This window comes from Magnolia sinica, chromosome 14 (assembly GCF_029962835.1).
Source record: "Magnolia sinica isolate HGM2019 chromosome 14, MsV1, whole genome shotgun sequence".
NCBI classification, from domain to species: domain Eukaryota; kingdom Viridiplantae; phylum Streptophyta; class Magnoliopsida; order Magnoliales; family Magnoliaceae; genus Magnolia; species Magnolia sinica.
This window is the reverse complement of record NC_080586.1, coordinates 48,385,272-48,406,380: the sequence shown is the minus strand read 5'-3', so window position 1 is coordinate 48,406,380 and position 21,109 is coordinate 48,385,272. Positions and strand designations below refer to the sequence as shown.

General features: G+C 39.4%; 1 long non-coding RNA gene across 2 annotated transcripts; it reads right to left on the bottom strand.

The window, feature by feature from the left end:
* Positions 1 to 10,608: 10,608 nt before the first annotated feature.
* Positions 10,609 to 12,425, bottom strand: LOC131225456 (uncharacterized). Of its 2 annotated transcripts, none has more exons than XR_009161359.1 (5): positions 11,725 to 12,425; positions 11,546 to 11,647; positions 11,352 to 11,429; positions 11,074 to 11,133; positions 10,609 to 11,006 (listed from the first exon to the last, which is right to left on the bottom strand). It is a non-coding gene; the product is annotated as an uncharacterized LOC131225456 (long non-coding RNA). The 2 variants fall into 2 exon arrangements; XR_009161358.1 differs by having other exon boundaries at positions 11,554 to 11,647.
* Positions 12,426 to 21,109: the final 8,684 nt, after the last annotated feature.

Below are 21,109 nucleotides of genomic sequence, written 5' to 3'. Positions count from 1 at the left end.
TGTGCCACAGAAAGGCTGAGTACAGCAGCTATATTACTGGTGAGAGGTACACCAGCCAATCTGCATCATTAAGGTGGTCCACATGTGTGGCGCACCAGTCCATTAAAATGGACAGACGGTGTGGATGTATATAATAAGGTGGGTCCCCACCGTCGTTACAGCTGGACAATGTGGATGCACCACATGTCTCCAACAGGTGGGGCCGTGATATGAATCACGGCATATATAAAACACATACCTCATAACAAGGCCCACAGGCCCTGTTGACGTCAATACAGCTAGCTATATAGCTGCTGTGGAATACAACAGCCAATCTACTTCATTAAGGTGGGTCCCACGTGGGGCCCACCATATAACATAATATATATACTGATAAATATAATATATATACTATTATTATTATTATAATAACATGCTGAGTCCAGCGTCCACACTACAGGCAATCTAAATGTGCTCGTACATAGAGATGGGTCCACACAGTGGACGATGTGGATCAAAACCCACATCATGGTGGTCTCATACGTGGACGGTGCGGATACAAAACATACATCGTGTGTGGGTTCCACACAACATGCTGACATCCTGATAGCAGCAATGCAGCTGCTGTCAGCGCACACCAGTCGATCCGTGCACCATAGGTGGGTCCCACGTGGGGCCCACCATAACGTTGATTTTCCATCTAATAATCACAAACACTTGGATAAAGAAAAAAACAAATTTCATATCAATCCACTACTTCTGTGACCCAAAAAAAAGGTTTCAATGGTAGACATTAAATCCCCAGCCGCTTCTTGTAGTGTGGGCCACCGGAGTTCCTTGTACGACTGATTTTTTTGAGGTGACCCGCTGATTAATGGGGACCTATCAAATGCACGGTGTTGATGTTCAACACAAATCATGGTGGGGCTTGAGGTGGGGCCCACTGATATTCTTGTTCCAAGCACAGCATCCTTTGGACGCTACTTGCTGGAGCGTCCTCTGCATGCTGGCAGGAAAATCGTCTGGAGCTTCTTCATTTATTTATTTTTTTTATTTTTTTCAAAGGATTTTGATCGGTGGGGCCCACATCAGGAAAATCCACACTCCTCGGCTCGTAATAGATCTAACGAGTCCAATATGAAATATTTTTCGAGGTATAAAAACATCGCAGCAGGCCTTAACAGTTAAAATCGCTCAAAACCACTATTTCCTACATTATGGCCTGCCAGAGATTCGGATTAGGTTCATTTTTCGGCTCAACGCCTAAAATGAGATGAGAAAAAGGGTGGATGGTGTAGATTAGATACATACATCAAGGTAGGGTCCATGTGAGCGTGACCCGCCAGCTTTTGAATTAAAGCTAATACTATTTCCTTTCACGTAGTCCAGCAGCCTCAGCTGCTGAACGATCCTCTATGGATAGTGGACATAGTATGTCCATCAAGGTGAGCCTATACAACTTTGTATGGTGGAGATCAAATGGGTCACACCCATCATAAGAGAGGGATAGACAGTGAGGTAGAGGATCTCCGCTGTTATGGGCCCCTCTTTACTTACAACCACACATGAAAATAGGTCCCATCACAAATGGAATTTACATCAAATATTAAGATCTAAGGCATGAGCACCCACCTTTTCTGCTTCTTCTTAGATCAATGGCAAGCTAAGCTCCTCGGCTTCAACTTTGACGGAGAATGATGGAGATTAGACGGTTAGATTGGGTGGTAGGGAGGTGGGCCACACATGACTTCTTCCTCACCTTAGAAAACCATGGACGGTTGCTCTTGGGAGCTTGTTTGAAAAATGGAGAGAGAGAGAGAGAGAGGATGGGATGTGAAGAGAGAGAGGGATGGGTGTGAGTGATGGGTGATGTGCACTTGACATGTAAGGGATGGGTTGCTTTGACTTTGGGGTTGCTTTGGTAAGGGAGTGATGGGATATGTACTTGACATATGAAACATATGAAGTGATTGATGTGTACTTGATTGATGAGACATGTTGTAGAGATTCTCTCAGAATTCGCACGCGCGGCGTCTTCCTCGAACTGAACGTGGGTCCACATCTCCTGGCCTGGGTATCAGACCGGTGCGTGAGAAACGACATTGGAACCGCGGCGATGGAGCAGTCACTTGGGTAAAAGTCTCAGGTCGAGCCGACTCTGTATACGAGATATGACTCAGGGTTGCGCGCAACTGCCGATTACAAATCGCGAGTTGCCAGAATTCGACTGGGAGGACCGTGAAAGCCTACGGAACAGTACGAGCTAGGATACAGGCCTCACATCTCCTACCATCCTGGCAAGTCCAGCCTTGTGGCAGACGCATTGAGCCGCAAGAAGACGATAGCATTTGCAGCTCCGCTAATGATAGAGGAATGGAACATGGTCGAATTTGTACGAGATTTTGAGCAGAAGCTTACGATAGAGGAGCCATTTGAGAGCGTCACACATATTCGTGTACAGCCACTTAACGATGACCAAATCATTATGGCTCAGAAGGAAGATGAAGGGTTGACAGAGTTGAAAAGGTAAGCTAGTGACGAAGAAGACTCAGAATGGAGAGTTGGTACGGATGGGGGTTTACGTTATCATGGCCGCCTATGCATCCCAAATCTTCATGACTTAAGAAGGAAAGTTCTCGAAGCTGCTCACAACTTGAAGATGACGATGCATCCTGGTAGTACGAAGGTGTATCGAGATATGAAGCGTTCGTACTGGTGGGACAATATGAAGGCCCACATAGCAGACTATGTATCCCATTGTCTCACGTGCCAGCAGGTCAAGGCTCAACATCGCCGACCTCCTGGTTTACTTCAGCTCATGCCCATAGTTGAATGGAAATGAGATTTCATTTCTATGGATTTCATCTCAGGGTTACCGAAGACAAGGAAGGGACATGACTCTATTTGGGTGATTGTGGACCAATTGATGAAATCGGCTCATTTCCTCCCAATTAGAGTCTCAAACTCAGCACACGATTTGGCCAGGTTGTACATCAAGGAGATAGTACGTCTGCATGGAGTGCCTATGGAGATCGTGTTAGATCGAGACACGCGATTCACATCTATCTTCTGCACTCGTATCAAGGAAGCGATGGGTGTGAAACTGAAGTTCAGTACCGCGTTCCACCATAGACGGATGGGCAGATGGAACGGGTAAATCAGGTGTTGAAAGACATGTTGTGGGCATGTGTGCTTGATTTCAAAGACAGTTGGGATGACTGTCTTCCCTATGCTGAGTTCGTTTATAACAACAGCTTTCAGGCAAGCAATGGCATGACTCCCTACTCGGCATTATATGGGCGGCCATGTAGAGCACCGCATTACTGGGCAGAGGTTAGCGAGAAGAGATTGATTGGCCCAGAGTTAGTGCAGGTGACCTCAGAGAAGATCGATATTATCAGGCGTCGACTTCTTGCAGCATAGAGCAGACAGAAGAGCTACGCCAATACGAGACAACGATAGCTAGAGTTTCAGGTTGGGGACCATGTGTTTCTTAAGGTTTTCCCCATGAAGGGAGTCCTTCGATTTGGCAGGAAGGGGAAACTCACGCCTCAATTTATTGGTCTGGTCTAGATTCTAGATCAAGTGAGAGTGGTAGCGTACCGCCTTGCTTTGCCCACACCACTCGCAGGCGTGCACAACATATTTCACATATCGATGCTGAAGAAATACATTCTCGATCCTTCCCACATTATCAAATGGGAGCAGGTATAGTTGAGTGAAGATGTACTTATGTACTGCGACCAATGTGTATCCTAGACAGGAAAGAACAGGTATTACGTAGTAAAGTTATTCCGCTTGTGAAGGTACTATGGACACACCAAACTGAGGAAGAGGCTACTTGGGAAACAGAAGCCGAGGTCCTTAAGAACTACTCTCAGATTCTTGAGAAGTACGAAAAGGTACTAATTTCGAGGATGAAATTTTTCTTTGAGGAGGGTAGATTGTAACGTCTAAGAAAAATCGGTACAAAGACCCAAGTACCACTTCAGGCAGAAATCACTAAGGGTCAAATTATGTAGAAATTAGATGAAAATTAATTAAGTACTAAACTAAATTAATTAGTAGATTATCTTGAACCACTTTCTATATGAACTGCAAGACCCAAAATCAGTAGAATCACTAACTCTACATTACCTAAAAACCTAGGAGAAATCTCAAAACCCAGTTACTCTCAGGAGCACATTGAAAGTTCATATCGGACCTGGTCCGCACGTCGAAAGTCTGATAACTGCGAAACTATAAGTTATGACCACCTTACTAGGCTTGACAACCATCACGGGAATCAAGCCCGAATAGTATCAAGAAACGCACAATTAGAGCCCTGAGTAAAGTGTGTGAGAAACGCTAATATCTTTGAAAAATGAACTCAGATTTAAGTAAATTGGGCCGTTCACTTGCATGCCAAATTTAAGGGTTCGGACCATCAGATTCTAACCCAACTATACCCTTGGATCAGGGAAATTTTCCTACACATGTTAGTGTACTTGTGGCCCTGATCGAGTAAGGGTGACCGTTGAACTGAAGTGGGTCCCCCACGATCCATCCACTAATTCGATCGGACCGAAACCTTAACTTGGCATGGATTCATTATCAGGGAGATTTCTACAGACCGTATGCAGGTAATGGACCTCCAGATGAGCTCCGTTGGCCTGAAACAGATGCCTTTTGGCTATACCCTAAGTATACCATTGCCTTGGGGCCATTTGAACCAGTTCTGGGCCTATATAAGACCCTTAACCCACCCCTCTCTCATTCCATACGAATTTTTCTAACCCTAGGAGAGAGAAGAGAGAAAAGAGGAGGAAAGAGTGAGGAGAAGAGAGAGAGATCAGGAGTTAGTTGCCGGGATTCATTCCCACCACTGCACGTACCGAATCATCTCTCCCATATCGCTACACCATCGATTCTGACTTCATTTTTGGGTAAGAAATCCTAACCCTAATCTGTTTTAAGAATCCAAATAAAGAAATCGGTGAAATAACTAACCTCTTTCAAGGATTAGGTAGCTGTTGTGATGTAGACAAAGTCGTTGTGTACGAACCGAGTTCGTGATGGGTAAACTGACGAAAGGTGCGAACTATAAACATTTAGGTTATAGTTTTCAAGGCTTTCAATGTCAGTTAATGATTTATGACTGACTTGATTGCTGCCACATGTACTTAGATACGATGTTGTCTGTGTATTACACATATATATGAACTATGTTGAATATAATGCATTCTAGGTGTTTGTTGAAATGTTTGAATGAATATGGAATTATGATTTGTGCTTGCCATGATTATTGATTGAGAATACATGATTGTTGTATGTGTGACAACTCCTTTGTGAAAGGATTTACTATAATATGTGTTATAACTAATTTATTACATGTATGTTGATATTTGTGGTCTAAGTGTTTGAATGAGAAGTTGCATGTTGAAATGTATTTAATTAGGGCATTGAGATAGGATTCTCAATTACCATATCTATAGTTAAGATTCCTTCATGTAACATATCTCGCTACTACGTGATTTATGGATGAAATGCTTATGTATGATAACATGTGCACTATGTGTTTGTTAAAATGCTCAAATGAGATTTATATTTGAATTGGTTGTCGCATGCTGTTTTGACAATCACATATGAATGCCTAATGTATTTAAGTATGATTGGGATTAATACGTGGTCTAGGCAATCGGTAACGGTGTACGATCAGTGGCTAACCTAGTTTCGCCACAACGGATACGTTCGATGAATCCAAGTCATATGGTGATTATCGACAGTGGTTAGGCCACGAGGAGTGCGTATGCGCTCCATGTCGATTTATTTAACGTGTGCTCGTACTAGTCGAGCTTGTCAAGCAACCCGATTGGCCTAATGTATGTTTACCATGTATGGATGTTACTGCTTGAATCTAAGGTATCACTTACAAATGCAAAGCCCATTTAACCTTGGTACCACAATCCGCTAAGACTCATAAGCCGAGCATGGTGGTATGGGACACTGTGGTCGAGCTATCGGCCTACGCTAGGGTGACGAGCCTCCCCGTAGTGTCCAGTGAGCAATACAAACTCGTGAGCCGAATACGGTGGTATGGGACACTGTATTCGAGTTGTCGGCCTACGCTAAGGTGACGAGCCTTTCCGTAGTGACCTTGAGTATAAACTAGGCCTATGCTGAGGTGACAAGCCTCTCCATAGCGACCTGAACTTGCCTATCCACTGCTTTTCAATCAGGGGTGATGTTGCCCTATAACTTGCCTATCGTATGTGATTAACTAGGATTGACAACCCTAGATGGATCATTGTTTGGGTAAATGATATAAAGGGAGGTACCTTAGCTTCCTGAATCTGCTGTATGAATAAGCCTAATTAAATATTGGCAAACACGACCATGCACTGCATTGCATGTGCTTTGGCGAGGAAGCGTACGTGTCCGGAGTGGTGCATGCGCGATCGTGAGATGATGTTGCTGAGGGAGTGCATGCGAGGGCATGCATCATTATCGCATACCATTATTGCATTAACAAGAGTACTTAGGATATGATTACTGTATTGCCTTATCATTACTGATTGACTGAATTGATAACATGTTAACCTTTGCCTTATAGCTCCACTGAGTTCACTATAAGAAAAAAGGGCAAAGGCTACGGATAAAAACCATAGCTAAAGGCCTATTGCTACGGTTATAGTCCGTAGCACGTCCATAGCAATTGGTGGGGTAGCTAAAAGTCTGCTACGGATTAAATCCGTAGTAATAGATACCAATAGTTATGGCTATAATCTGTAGCTATACTTTCTGTAGCGAAATGTACCTACAGTTACGGATAATATTTGTAACTAAAAGTGGAATTAAATCCGTAGCAATATGCTAAGTTAGCAATTGCTACGGTTTTTAGAACAAGTGCTACAGCTAAAATCCATAGCTATTTTTTAAAAAAAATAATAAATAATATATATATATATATAACAATGGTGTCTTTTACCATTCCAACAACCTGCTATGATTGATCAACTCATCTAAGAAAATACAATTAATGCTGATAGGAATAGTACATAAAATGCAATCAGGAACAAAAAGCGATGCATTTATTACAAATAGCAATCAAATCATACAATGCATCTTACATTCACATTTCTAAATAAACAATACTTCACTTTGCTCAAGCCTCTCCTAAAACTTTCCAATCTAGCATGTTTAACTTCTTCAACAAGAAGTTTAATATCCGCTTTTGATTTCATTCCCAGCTCTTCTTGATGTTTTTGCAGGTTCTTAAGTTGTTCTTTTGCAACATCCAATTCCTACAGCAACAACTCCTCATGAATGGCAAACAATTTTTCCAACTCCAAATGAATCTTTTCATCCTAAAATAGATCATCATATTCATGGGATCATAACAAACAGAAAGGATTTAAGAGATCATTTCATGAAGGAATAGAAGGTAAAAAGGAACCTGTCCTAAGAATTACTAAAAAGGAACCTGTCCTAAGAATTACTAAAAAGGAACCTGTTCAAACTTGAGCTTTAACTTCATCTCCAAATACTTCCTATGAAGTTCTTCCATATCGCACTGCATTTGAGTAACTCTTTCCCTTTCGACTCCATCTCCAAATACATTGTATACGCAAAAAGAGTTACAAGTAGCTTCTTAAAAGATCATTCGTTATCACAATTCAACCAAGATACCTACTTGCTTTTGTAGTCAGCACATTCCTTGTTCTCTAGCAATTTAAGAAGTCCTTCCAATATCTGCAAATGATGCACCAAATGAAGGGGGGAAAAAATCAATCCCAAATTATAACAGAGAGAAACTTGTACATATCTATAAAAGTGAATAAGAAGAGGAACCCAAGTAGAAGAGGTTAAACATATTCAGTGTAAACTGCTGATAGTTTCACTTATAACATAGGACCCAAAACATAGATGGTTTCGATCATCAGACCAGCACAACATGTGGGCCCACCAATGGAAGATTTTCAAATGCAAGTAAAAGCTATTAATCAATTATAGCCTGCATTTACAGGAATTTTCAGCATCCAAACAGGCCTTGTAATCCATTTACCAACAATTGATTTAGCACTCGCAGATTTTTTCCAAACAGTGAGGAAAAGTCCAATCAACAACTAGGATCATCTACTAAAACACAATCATGCATAGGTAAGAAAACATAACCAAAGATGGAGAGACAAATTTATGTAAACACCTTCATGGGTTTCATCAAGAAATGAATCACCATCAAGGACACATGGACAAACCTTAGTGGAGAAAACCTGTTCATGCAATTCATTCGAAAAATTATTACCATCATAATTTCCAACAAGCAAATAGAAAGGACCCGTCCTCCAAGTTTTTCTCTTATTTTATTGAAAACCAATTTGTCCCACATGGATGATGGATTCCTGCTTGTTCATTCACATGTAACAACACGAACAAATACATGACAATCTATCTCATAAGAGTATGAAGAACACTGTAAGTTTTCTACTATTAAATGGATTTTGAGTCAAGTCGTTAAAACTATAAACTAACCCTGAAGAAGTCAAAGACCCAAAATTGAAACAAGTGTAGTTTGTTTCCGCGATAGTTGTAAAGTACAATGCTCCATGTTGTTATCTTCTATAAATGGTGTGCCCAACAATCCACCCTGAGACAGAGGATACTTTTGGTGCCCAGTGCAGCAATGCTCCATGCTGTTATCTTCTATAAAAGTTGGACACATCTGTAACCATTAATCAGTTGGTTCCACCATGGATATACACGGATATAGAAAACCTCGCTGATCAGACAATCCTACCTACAAATTAGAGGAGGAAGTGAACAAATGCAACAGTCAGGGTGAAGATGAAAAGCCCGGCATTCATATTTTTTTTTGCTTTTCCTTCTTTTCTTCTCTATTTAATCTGCCAAAACAAAGAAGGGATTGAGAAAATGGAAGTAATGAAGATAGAAGAAAACCCAAACAATGGACTAAAGAAAAATACAACAATGAAATTAAAATTCCAAATGAAATCAGAATTCCAATGAAAAATTCCAAAGAAAACCAATTTAGCTACAAATTATAGATTGTTGTCATTCCAAAATTACAACTGGATAATAAGTTACAAAAACAATAAGCAACACAAAAGATTAATTTATCCAGTGGCATCAAACTGATCAGATAATTGGAATAGTCCAACTATAGTCAACTACTAAACAGGGGCGGGTGAATGTCAGTTAATTATCTTATAATTGAATGATACATGTGTCAATGCTTACATGTTAAGGCAATGCAACTGTCTCCTTACACTAGTGGACGTGGCTCCTATGCAAATGGGGTGACACAAGGGTTGATGCTATGTCTGGCAAGAATGCCGAATGGTGAGATGGAATTGTTGGTGGAAGGAGGGCTCAGGTTTTAAAGCCTTCGAGATTAGAATTCAACATGCAGCTTCAACAATCTACAACATGAGAAATCAATCATTTGGGTTGATTGGTCAGAAGTACATCAAAATAGGAATAATTCATAAAGAACTCACATTCAACAAAAAAGAAAAAGAAAAAGAAAAAGAAAAGCTTATAAAATAGTGGCATGGCTCTGGATCATCTGGTTTTTATGATTTCAAACACATGAAGTATCCACAGTTAGGTATAATAGATGAACGGTTTGGATCTCATGCATATGTGCCTTATGTAACTAATATAACTAAGATATTAGCATCTAGCACTGGATACTTGAAAGGAAAACAAAATGACAAGTGCAATTCTGCATATTTACTAGTTTGCATTGGAACAAATAATCAACCAATTAAAAATCAGACACTTCCAACCAATTAAAAGAACAAAATTCTTGTCAATTGCAAGAGATGAACTGATAAATGAAGATCTATACTGCATTAATCATACAGATTGAAGGTTAGGCTCACCAACTGTTCAGATTGAATATATAGACCACATCAAGGGCCTAAATTGGTTTGATTGAAGATTTACAATAGTTCAATTGAACTACAATAGATCCAATGCACGATTTTGATTGACAGACTATTGAAGAATTGAGTTATGAAGTTGAGATAAGTTAAGCTTATATGCATCTTCATCTCATCCTTATTTTTGCCAATGGACAGTTTGTCTCATCTGCAAAAAGAGATACATCCAAGTTATTCCCAAGTGTATGAAATTCTATACTAAGCAACACAAAACTAAAATGGTTGTGACACAGCACACCTGAAATATCACATTTTCCATTAGCTTTCTTTGTATTTTCATCATTATCTTATATATATATAAAGCATGTCAAAGCCACCTGAAATATCACATTTTCCCTTAGCTTTCTTTGTATTTTCATCATTATCCTGTAAAAAGAGCATATCAAAGCCATGATGAAATTACCTCTCGATGACTAGTACATTTTGGTCCATTTGAGGATGAGACTACCTGATTTTTGAGGTAGAGATCTTAAGGATTATTATCAACCAGATGGAAACATTGGCTCTTCGGAAGGGTTTGTGTGTGGTATCTCCTTTGGATGATTGAAGACGACTCAATAATGTCATTAAGTGGGTTTCTCCTGATCCACCAAGCCCATGGAAACTAGTCTCTTCTATTTCTTATATTAGCAATCATTATACAAAGTTGTATCTTGTATTCGACAGTTAAAAAATATATGTGCCAGAGAATGTAATGGCTGGTTTAAATTCAGTATCAGATGATACCCACTAAGTATCACCCATGTCGATGTGAGTTTTACATTCACTAATTTAGAATTATACTGAGAATAAATTAAAAAAGAATCATATTCTTGGGATCAAAGAATTAAAATAAATAAATAAATAATAAATAAGTAAGAAGAAGAAGTGATACTTATCAAGCTACACGTGTTAGTTTGGACAAAATTTTAAACTGTAATGGTCTCTCTCTCTCTCTCTCTCTCTCTCTCTCTCTCAAAATGCATTATTTTAGGGTAGAACATGACAAAACAGCAGAATATGGAGTTTCTTACCATACACAGTGCACCAATGGCTAGTGTTAGTAGATAAAGGACTGGATTCCTCTGCAATTTTACACATACTCTACAAGAAAATAAATAGAATAAGTTTTGTCATATGTGCTTGCTAAGTCAAGTGTTAATATATCTACCTTGTGTTTGGATCTATATTAACCTTGTATTTTGATTTTCTCCTTGAATAAAAATTTTCACTGCTTGTAAAAAATAAAAATGGATTATCAATTCCAAAGAACCACAAAAAAAGGAAGGTGAGTAGATTTTATTACCAATCAAGAACACGTGAAGGTCCAATTACAATCAACAAGAAAAAGATGGGACTAGGCCCAATTACAATCATCATAGAAAGAAAACAGGTGAAAGTTCCCAAAGGGAGAATGAAAAGATCACTAATCACTACTTTAGATATTACCTCCCACCCATGCGTTAGTCGTAGGCATGGATAGTCTGTTATGATGTCATGGACACATTGTGCAACAGTAGTCCAGTTCTGAGAATTAGGGACAATACAAGATTTCACATTGATGACTTCAAAAATAACTAAAAGTTCGCAATTTGGAAATAATACAAAATCTTAATTCAGGTGTTTGTTGAATTAGCCCTTACATTCTCACGTGCAAGTCGTTAATGTACAGAGATGCAAAACTTATTGTTCTCAACCTTTGTGCCTTCTATTCCTTTTGTCTCTTCAATGAGGGAACAAAAAACCTGCCATTCGAAAGCATGATCGGCATATTTAACAGGAGAAAGACCCATTTCTGTGTGTATTTGTGACTGAGCCTTACCTCATTGATCATGGGTATAAATTCGCTAGTAGGTTGGAATAGATTAACCTCCTTACTCTATAAATCAATAGAGAAATTTGCACTTAGAACTCCATTAGAAATCCCTTACAATATGCAAATTTCCATTTCAACATAGCAATAAGTAACATGATTGAAGGATAAGAAGCAAAGAACAGGACATCCATAATGGCTTTCTTTGTTAGTGGGTACATGATAGGAAATCGTGTAATTGACACATTGCTAGAAATGATTCAATTTTCCATTGGCCTACCAGTGGAAGCAAGTTCTCAAGCTTCCCTGCTTGGAGAACATGCACCTATTGGTTGTAACAATCAGATATTGCTAGGGAGAATTTCCAATTTTACATACAAACAAAATGAAACACTAATCGCTCCTGAAAGATGTGGTGTGAAATAGGGATTGCATTCCCAGAATATTGTTTTAATCTCAAAATAATCATGGCTCCAGTACCTTATCACAACATCTTCTACTAATATCCCTCGGCGGAATATCCAAAGGACCAATCTTGCAACCCTTTCTTTCAGTCGAATGTGAGTCATTCGGGTATCTCCCTTTGTAGCCATCTATCTTAATGACACTAATCTAAGGGCTAAGCTTGTCCTATGAAGGATATTTTTGAGGCATAACCCATCCACCTATAAACCCATCCTAAATAGAAAAAAATCCAAAATATATGAAAAATATATATATCATATCCAGATCTACAGATGAGGAAATATAAATTAAAAAAAATGAAAAAAAAATAAAACAAAACAAAAAACAAAAACAAAAAATATGGAAATCTTTAGATTAGGGCTTGAACATTCAATGTTTGAGAGAGACATACCAACAATGGTGAGGGATTAACTTAAGGGATGCTCGCTGGAAAGATGGGTCATCGGATTTGGGGCCCTCCGGAGTGGCAGCAAGATTGAGAGAGAAGGAGAGAGAGAGAGAGAGAGAGAGAGAGAGAGAGAGAGAGAGAGGACGAGGGAGCAAGAGATGGAGGAAGAGGGAAAGTGACGTGCCAGAGGGATTTCGAGATTTTTACCCCAAAATAACCCACCCCGCTGGTATGTTGAGTACCGTCAATGTATTGACGGTCCTATCATGGGCCCGTGGGGGCCCACCGTGATGTATGTGGTTTATCTAATCTGTCCATTAATTTTAAAATATAATTATAGGTCATTAAATGAAAAACGAGGCAAATCGAAGGCCCAAGTAGACCACACCAAACATAAATGCTAGGGACTTGATATCCACTATTTCCTCTGGTGTGGTCTACTTGAGCCTTCGATCTGCCTCATTTTTTGGTTCAGCACAAAAATTATCTTTCAAAATGGATGGACAGTTTAGATAAAATAAATAAACATCAGTGGCCCCCATGGAGGCTCTTAGGAGACCATCCAACTCTAGGTGGGATACTTTTCTTTTGCTACGGATTAAATCTATAGCAATTTAGCTACGGTTTATATCCTTAGCAAAATGCTTCTATAATCTGTATCCTTTGCTCATTTTTTTGGTAGTGGTTGATCACTCACTCCCACTTTGGGATGGTGTTTTAAAACACCAACCAGATTTTGTTATAGTTGTAGGTGATGGCGAGGCTTACGAGATGGAGCCTAACTTTTATGACGACGAGGAGGAGTTCTCCTACCTGCAACTCTCTGGCGGGTCTATGTAGATCTAGAGTTGCATCGCCGGGGTTACAGGGATACGAATTAGATGCCATTACATTGTATCATTTTGTAAATTTTGAAACTATAAATGTAATTATTTAACCTGGTGACATGTTCATACTCTGGGGACTTACAATCACTCATATGCTTTATATATTTATCACAGTCTTCCACTTGCGTGATCTAATTGTCTATGGAGTATGATATCCTGATTTAGTGTAATCTCATTCATGTTTAATGCACTAATATGGACAACATTCAATCATCATTATTTATGTTGCATAAGTGATGCGACGGATCTCGGGAGTTGAGCCTTTGCTTGACCCTCGAAATTCGAGGTGTTACACGAACATTTCAATACCCGAGTATTGAAAGTTCTCGAGCGTTACCAAGAAATTTACTTAATATGTACACATGTAGGATACAAATCTAACTACTTTAACCTTACATCTATACTCTAACGTAAATTTGACAATTGAAAATGATCCCCATTCAATAGATTAAGCCATTTGACCGTTAATTTCAAGACAAGACCACCCATCATGTGATTTGACGTAAGCACTTTTCCTTAAATGAAATTACAAATAACCATTCATCCATAATGATTTAATATAAGTTCTTTTATAAGAATTACTTAGAAACATGCCTACTACCATGTAGACCCATTAGATTTCACAAAACTCTCAAATCAACAATAATTATGAAAATGTCATTAACCTATACTCCAGAATTCCAAATCACATGGTTCTCATGATTCAATTCATGTGAAATTTTATACTATGCCTAATTATCATAAATTAACCATACACGTCAAATTTCAGCCCTTAGATTATAGTAAACTAGATACTTAACTTCTACATTCGTCCGTACACTTATCATATCAAGATTTTGATCTGTTCATCTTGTTCACCCCATATGAATCTACTTGATCCACCCTTAGAACTGCAATCTGAGGAATTTATACATGTGAACAAGTCACTTAAATCTAACAATGTACTTGTTCTACCCCTAATTACTCCAGAAACATGCTTTATGTCCATCTATTTACGAAACTGACCGTACATCCACTTACATATATGATCAGAGTGCTAACCATCAAGTCCCCTTATTTTTAGCAAGTCATATGACCATCTGTCATGTTTAGATCCGCCAGATGGGCCACGCGAACATCATGGTAAACTGATCATCATGAAGATCTTAGGGTCTAGGTCCAAACCACCCGGTAACTTATCAATCAAAGGTATACACATGTTATTTTGAATTACGAAGTGTGTTAGCACTAAAGGAGCACCTTGGTCATCCTTGATGGATTAGGGCCCAAATTTAACCTGTCGAGAGAGCGTGAAAAATAATGATCACCTGTCAAATTTCACCTTGTTTGGACAATAAAGTTGCGAGTTACAGATGATAGAAGCTAATTTAGACAAAATAAAGGGCAAATTTGTAAATAGATGTGCCATGCATGGCACCAAGCACACGTGGGAAGTGGGTTTTCTTCGATGGTGAGTGTCGTCCGCACATTGGTTGAGCGTGTGGCCCACTTACAGATCAGATCCACTTCATACTCGACGCCATGGGCCAACACGACATGCAGGAGCTGATGGAGGGAATGGATTTCTCAAACGGACATCGCAAGGGACCCCACCTGTTTTGAACAAAAAAATGGAAAGGACATTCGTCCTCATGCCGTAACAGCGGACGACGCAACTGGACCTGACAATGGCTTTCACTCCCACGTTGCTACAACATGTGGCCCACCTAGGACTTAGATCCATCCCAAATCTTGGCTCACAACCTAACACCATCGCACGAGGTAAATGAACGGTGTAGATCTGACCAAAGATCCCCATAAGTGGGTCCCACCAACCCCACAACAACTCGAGGCCAATTCCTTACGTAGAAACACTACCAAATGATAAAATCGGACACACCCTAAGCCACCACGTCATAGGACGACCGGACTTGGGAACCTACCTCAAATCCAAGCCATCCAAAATAAGGAGAAGGGAATTTTGATTCCTCCCAAGGTGTCCGAAAAGAAAGGAGAGGAAGAGGATCACATTGCTCTGTTGTTCTTCATGGAGACAAACCACAACATATGGAACCAGCGTCCCGTAAACCACTCCACAGCGTCCGGGCCATGAATTTTGTAGGCCAAGGAGCATCAGACGAAAATCCTGGACCTCCAGAAGAACCACTCCAAAGGAAGATAGCCAAGGGAAAGGCCCACCGTTAAACCAGGGTGATTATCCTCACAAGAAGATCTAGCGACCAATGCCCACGGACCATCTGATCAGTCATCCAAAGAATGAATCGGACGCCAGTAGGAACCACATAGACCGGGACACCTCGAACTGAAAGAAGTTTCCAGGAGGACGGATCCACGCCGAAACACGAGCAGCTCTTGCACCTCCTTCCTTTTGCACACTCGTCCAGCGTACAAGTCACGCAAGAAATCTCTAGAACGTTGTCTAGGCACTATAAAACCAGGCGCTCGACTGAGGGAAACACACATCACAGGAAAGAGAGAGGAAGAAAGGAAAAGGAGAAAGGAAGAAAGGAAGAAACGAGAGAAAGAAAGCAGAAACAAAGAGAGAGAAGCGAAGAAGAAACCGGCAATTGACAACAACTCGTTGAGTTGCCTAGACCGGGATGGATCCCTCTGACATCCCAGGTAAGCTCTTACGTCCACCTTCATGCTAAGATTCAGGTTTTCAACAATCATGGGCATGTTATTGAGTCTAACCAAGCCAACTCGGTGAGAAAATTCTAAAGATTAGGGATAAATCAAGCTAAGGCAAATTGTTAACCATGGTAATCCTTCCATCTACTAAAATCATACCCATGGGTTGCCATGGTGAGCTAAGTCCTAAGCCTAGATCTTATACCAAATCCTAGTCATTGGTATTAACCATGTGAGACTGACCACTCTAATTGCCTAAATTCATGATAGAACTCAATCCCACGAAGTGTACACAAACCTCTACCAACCCTCGGGGAAGATACGACGTTAGAGGTGAGGATTTTATCCTTTAAGCTTACATTAATTTAAGTTGTTATATTTATCCCACCTTTTATATGTCTTCATGTTATTTTATCTTGCCTTTTACATGCCTTCATATTACTTTGGATTTTTCCTGCAATTATATGTTTTACCATCAATTATTTACCTTTGACTTACAATATAATGTTGATTACAAGTGATCCTCATGAATTTATGTGGGGTCATGGATACAAGCCTAGCCCTTGCCTTATCAAATTTATTGAGTTAGCCCTGTCATCATCTCTTTATTTGTATTGGCCCCGCCACTCGTCTCTTCTTATTATTGAATTGGTCCTTGCCACTCTTCTATTTGTTGAGTTAGTCATTGCTACTCTCCTTTTATTGAGTTGACCTTTATCACTCTCCTCTTTATTATATTGGCCATAGCCACTTCTATCTCTGTTGAGTTGACCATTATCACTCTTCTCTTTATTATATTGGTCTTGTGCTGTTTATCTTTAAGGCTTGGGCGTGTGTCTTGATATTTCAGAACCTCTATGATTCAGATTATGTTTTCTATCAATTCAAGTGATGTGTTAAAGGTATAACAACCAGTGACTCAATATTTATCATGGACGTAAAGCGTTACAGGTAGCGGTCTTCTTGGTCGGTACGTAATTCCATGGGTTAGTTAGCGTGGTGCACGATCGATGTAGGTAAATCGCCATGCATGCTACATCACCTTTTCGGGATTGAATGTCACAAATACTCACTCCATGAACACATCATGTTACGTAAATCCCCCAACCGCATGTTGTATTGCCTTAAGATGTTCATGTAAATTCACATTAGCGTTGGCCATACCGACAAATATTTGTAGTTATGGGATGCGGGTCGAGTCAGATTTTCTATAAATTATATTTCACACTATGATGATCACTACGTATGATGAGCCGCACACACTATGCTAAGCATGCATCTCATGTAGGTTGTTTGCGCATACTGATATCTCATGTATTAGTGGAGTACGAGACGTATCAGAACCCTTACATTACTTTAATGAATCTCTTGAATTTTTATTAATCTTAAAAGATAACCATCACTATGAGTAGGGCATTGACCCTCTCCCAACCGTATAAATTATGCAAGTGATATACAGATTGAAGACCTAGAGAACAATCTCCTTATAGAATATTATACTAAAAGAATAAGAAGATAACTTTATGATTTAGCTTTATACTTCCGCTGTGAACTCTGACATTGTAATACACTCCCATTCAGAGGACACTTGATGTTTTATTAAATTCTTTTAATAATAATGACGGTTGATTTTATTCTCACGAATGGTTGCCTTCATGAATGTATCTGGATATGATCCAAATGAAAAAAAATAAGGTGTTATTTTTAAAGCATCCAAGTTTATACATTATTAATACCCAATTTTCTCGGGCATGAGTATAAACTCTGGCCATGAAAATTCGGGATGTTACAGGCAGCCTCCTTTAAGCATGTGGAGGCTCTTCTATGAAGGATATTGTGATGAGGTTTTGCAAGGTACTCCGATTGGGCTTGCTTTTGGGCTTTGGTTTGGGCTTGGTTATAGGCTTAACTAGGTGAGTTGATTGGGTTGTTGTATTGGGTAAGCTGACTGAGTGAATTGACTCAGCAAGTTGAGTAGGTGAGTTGACTCGTTGAGCTAACTCAAGGCTCTAGGGTTTTAGGTTCCTAGGTTAAGGATTAAGTTGACTGGGTTGACTAAGTTTAGTTTAGGGTTTAGGATTGAGGTTCCTAGGGTTTAGGCCTCTAGGAATAGGTTGACCATCCATTGGTTCAAACTTAATTAGCTTATAAGCCTGGGATGGGGTGTCTACACCTCATGGGCTCCACATAATCATTTGTAAATCTCACCCATTGCTAACATGGCTTCCCATTTGGCTAAGCACCTTATTAATACATCATCAGTCCATTTTCAGTATAATTCGTTATCGATCATGACATAATTAACAGCCGATCTCTTCAAATCTCTATTGGATTTGGTCCATTGACTTTGAAGATAACCCATGAGAGGAGCTCTCCAGTTATTTTCATCTATTTTAACTTCACATACTTTCATAGTTGTTTCTCTTTCGAAGACTGAAGACAAAGACCTCCTTTGCACAGTTGTGCCATTTCATTGAGATCCATATTGTAATCCTGAGTAACATGCATCAATTCCACCTAATCAAAACCATCTAGCATTTGGGAAGCCAAGACGTAATATGGCAGTAGTGTTGGGCTAATGCACTTGAACAATCTTGCTATTTTCGATATAATTCGTTATCGATCATGACATAATTAACAGCCGATCTCTTCAAATCTCTATTGGATTTGGTCCATTGACTTTGAAGATAACCCATGAGAGGAGCTCTCCAGTTATTTTCATCTATTTTAACTTCACATACTTTCATAGTTGTTTCTCTTTCGAAGACTGAAGACAAAGACCTCCTTTGCACAGTTGTGCCATTTCATTGAGATCCATATTGTAATCCTGAGTAACATGCATCAATTCCACCTAATCAAAACCATCCAGCATTTGGGAAGCCAAGACGTAATATGGCAGTAGTGTTGGGCTAATGCACTTGAACAATCTTGCCATTTGATTTATTACCAGCTACAAATTGCCCACGATCGTTACATTTCGTGCACCCAACTCCATTAGTAATTCTAGGCCGATTAACATAGCCTCATATTCTGCCTGATTATTCATACACTCGAATTCCAATTGAAATGCAAATTTTAGCCTATTTATATTCGGTGCGATCAAGATAACCCCAGCTCTTGAGGATTTATGGTTCATTGAACCATAAAAAACCAGCTTCCACGGAGTTAAATGTGTACAATACATATCTAAAACCTCTAAAAAAAAGTGGCCTTTTAGGTTAAATGGATGGTTGGCTATAACCTAACTTTTTACTGCCTTTAGGGAAAATAACAAGGATCGAATTTAGATAAATCTAGAACCCATTTGCCAATTCAGTCATTCAGAATTGGTTTATTTAACATATATTTCATCAGATCGTTCAACGCTATTACATTAACTCTTTCGGCCAACAAATAATTCCTCGTTTGATTCCACAAAGTATAGAGATAAACACAACTTTTCTATTGCAAAATAAAATTTTTCGGTATCGAGGATTGTCTGACTTAGAAAGTATATTGCAAGCTCTTTTTTATCGTTGTCATCTTAGGTTAGAAAGGCTACAACCGACTCTGTCGATGTCGCGAGTTGTGGCACTAACACTGGTGGCTTCATCAGATATTCTTTAATCTTTTCAAAAGCCTATGATGTTTTGCCTCCTACTTGAAATCAATTCCCTACTTTATTTTTAACAATGGAGAAAATATATTAGTTTTTCCTATACAATTAGATATAAAATTCCACATAAAATTGACTTGGCCAAGAAAACATTGCAATTCCGATTTGTTCCTCAGCCATAAGGTTCATCTCCCTCTGATATGTGGCCCCTACATTCTTGAGCCCGAATGACATCACCCCAAAATAATAGGTTCCCAAATGTGCATGACATATGAATGCCATTTTCGTCACATCATCTAGAGCGATATAAATCTGATTATACCCAAAATGGTCATCCATGAAGGACACCATTCGATGTCCGACTGCTCTGTCAATCAGTTGATTGGCCGTAGGCATCGGATATTCATCCTTTGGTGTTGCGAAATTTAAATTTCTAAAATCAATGCAAACCCGCAACTTATCATTTATTTAATTGGAGCCACATTCGAGATCCATTTGGCATACTTAATAGGCTTAATGAAACCAACCTTTAATAATCGTTTGATCTCTTCCTTTATTTTATAAGTTACTTTATTGTCATTCGCCTTAGCAGTTTCTTGTTCCATCGATATCCTTCTTTTATTGGTAATCTATACTCGACTAGACTTCGATCTAGCCCGGGCATCTCTTGCTAGTCCCATGCAAAGCAGTTAGCGAACTTCCTGAGCAAACTAGTAAGCTCAAATTTGTCTTACGGCCTCAGCAGCCCACTGATAAAAGTTATCTTAGGATTTTTTTCTGGTTCCTAAACTCACCTCAACCAAGGGATCTTGAACCTGAGCTTGAGAGTCTTTTAGCCTATCATGTGCTTCCTTCAATTCTAAGTCCATCTTTTCTTCGTTGATCAGAACATCTGTGTCGGCCAAATTCCCATCGTCGATATCCTTCAGGCCTTCCTCAAGTGTTTTTATACTAGTCGTGAAGTCAGTCATTCATTACTTATATTTTGACGTACTAATCATGAGATTTCTTTGATGGTGCAGTGTGGTACAGGTAAAAAATGAATAATATCCCTTAGCAGGTTATCGACCAGATGAATTGTTTTTGTGATGTCCTGCACAATTCTATCTAGATTCTTCTTGATCGATGTCCCGATCAGACGGCCTTGCTTGTTCCTTCTAGTAAATGAAATCGCCCCTACTTCGTCCCCATAGTAGTAGGCCTCATTTGTGTTTGAAATGGCCAAAAAGGGTTTATTATCTACCAGGACCAGCTCGACTTTATCTTGGTTGAAAAAGCTTATGAACTGATGTAGGGATGATGGAGTGCACGTTGCAAGCAAAGCATTATAACTGGATGAGGTGTCGACCATGGAGAACGGAGCTAACGCCCTTTTTGTTCCCACGATCAAGTCAACTAGTAAGACACTGTGCGTATTTCTGACATGCC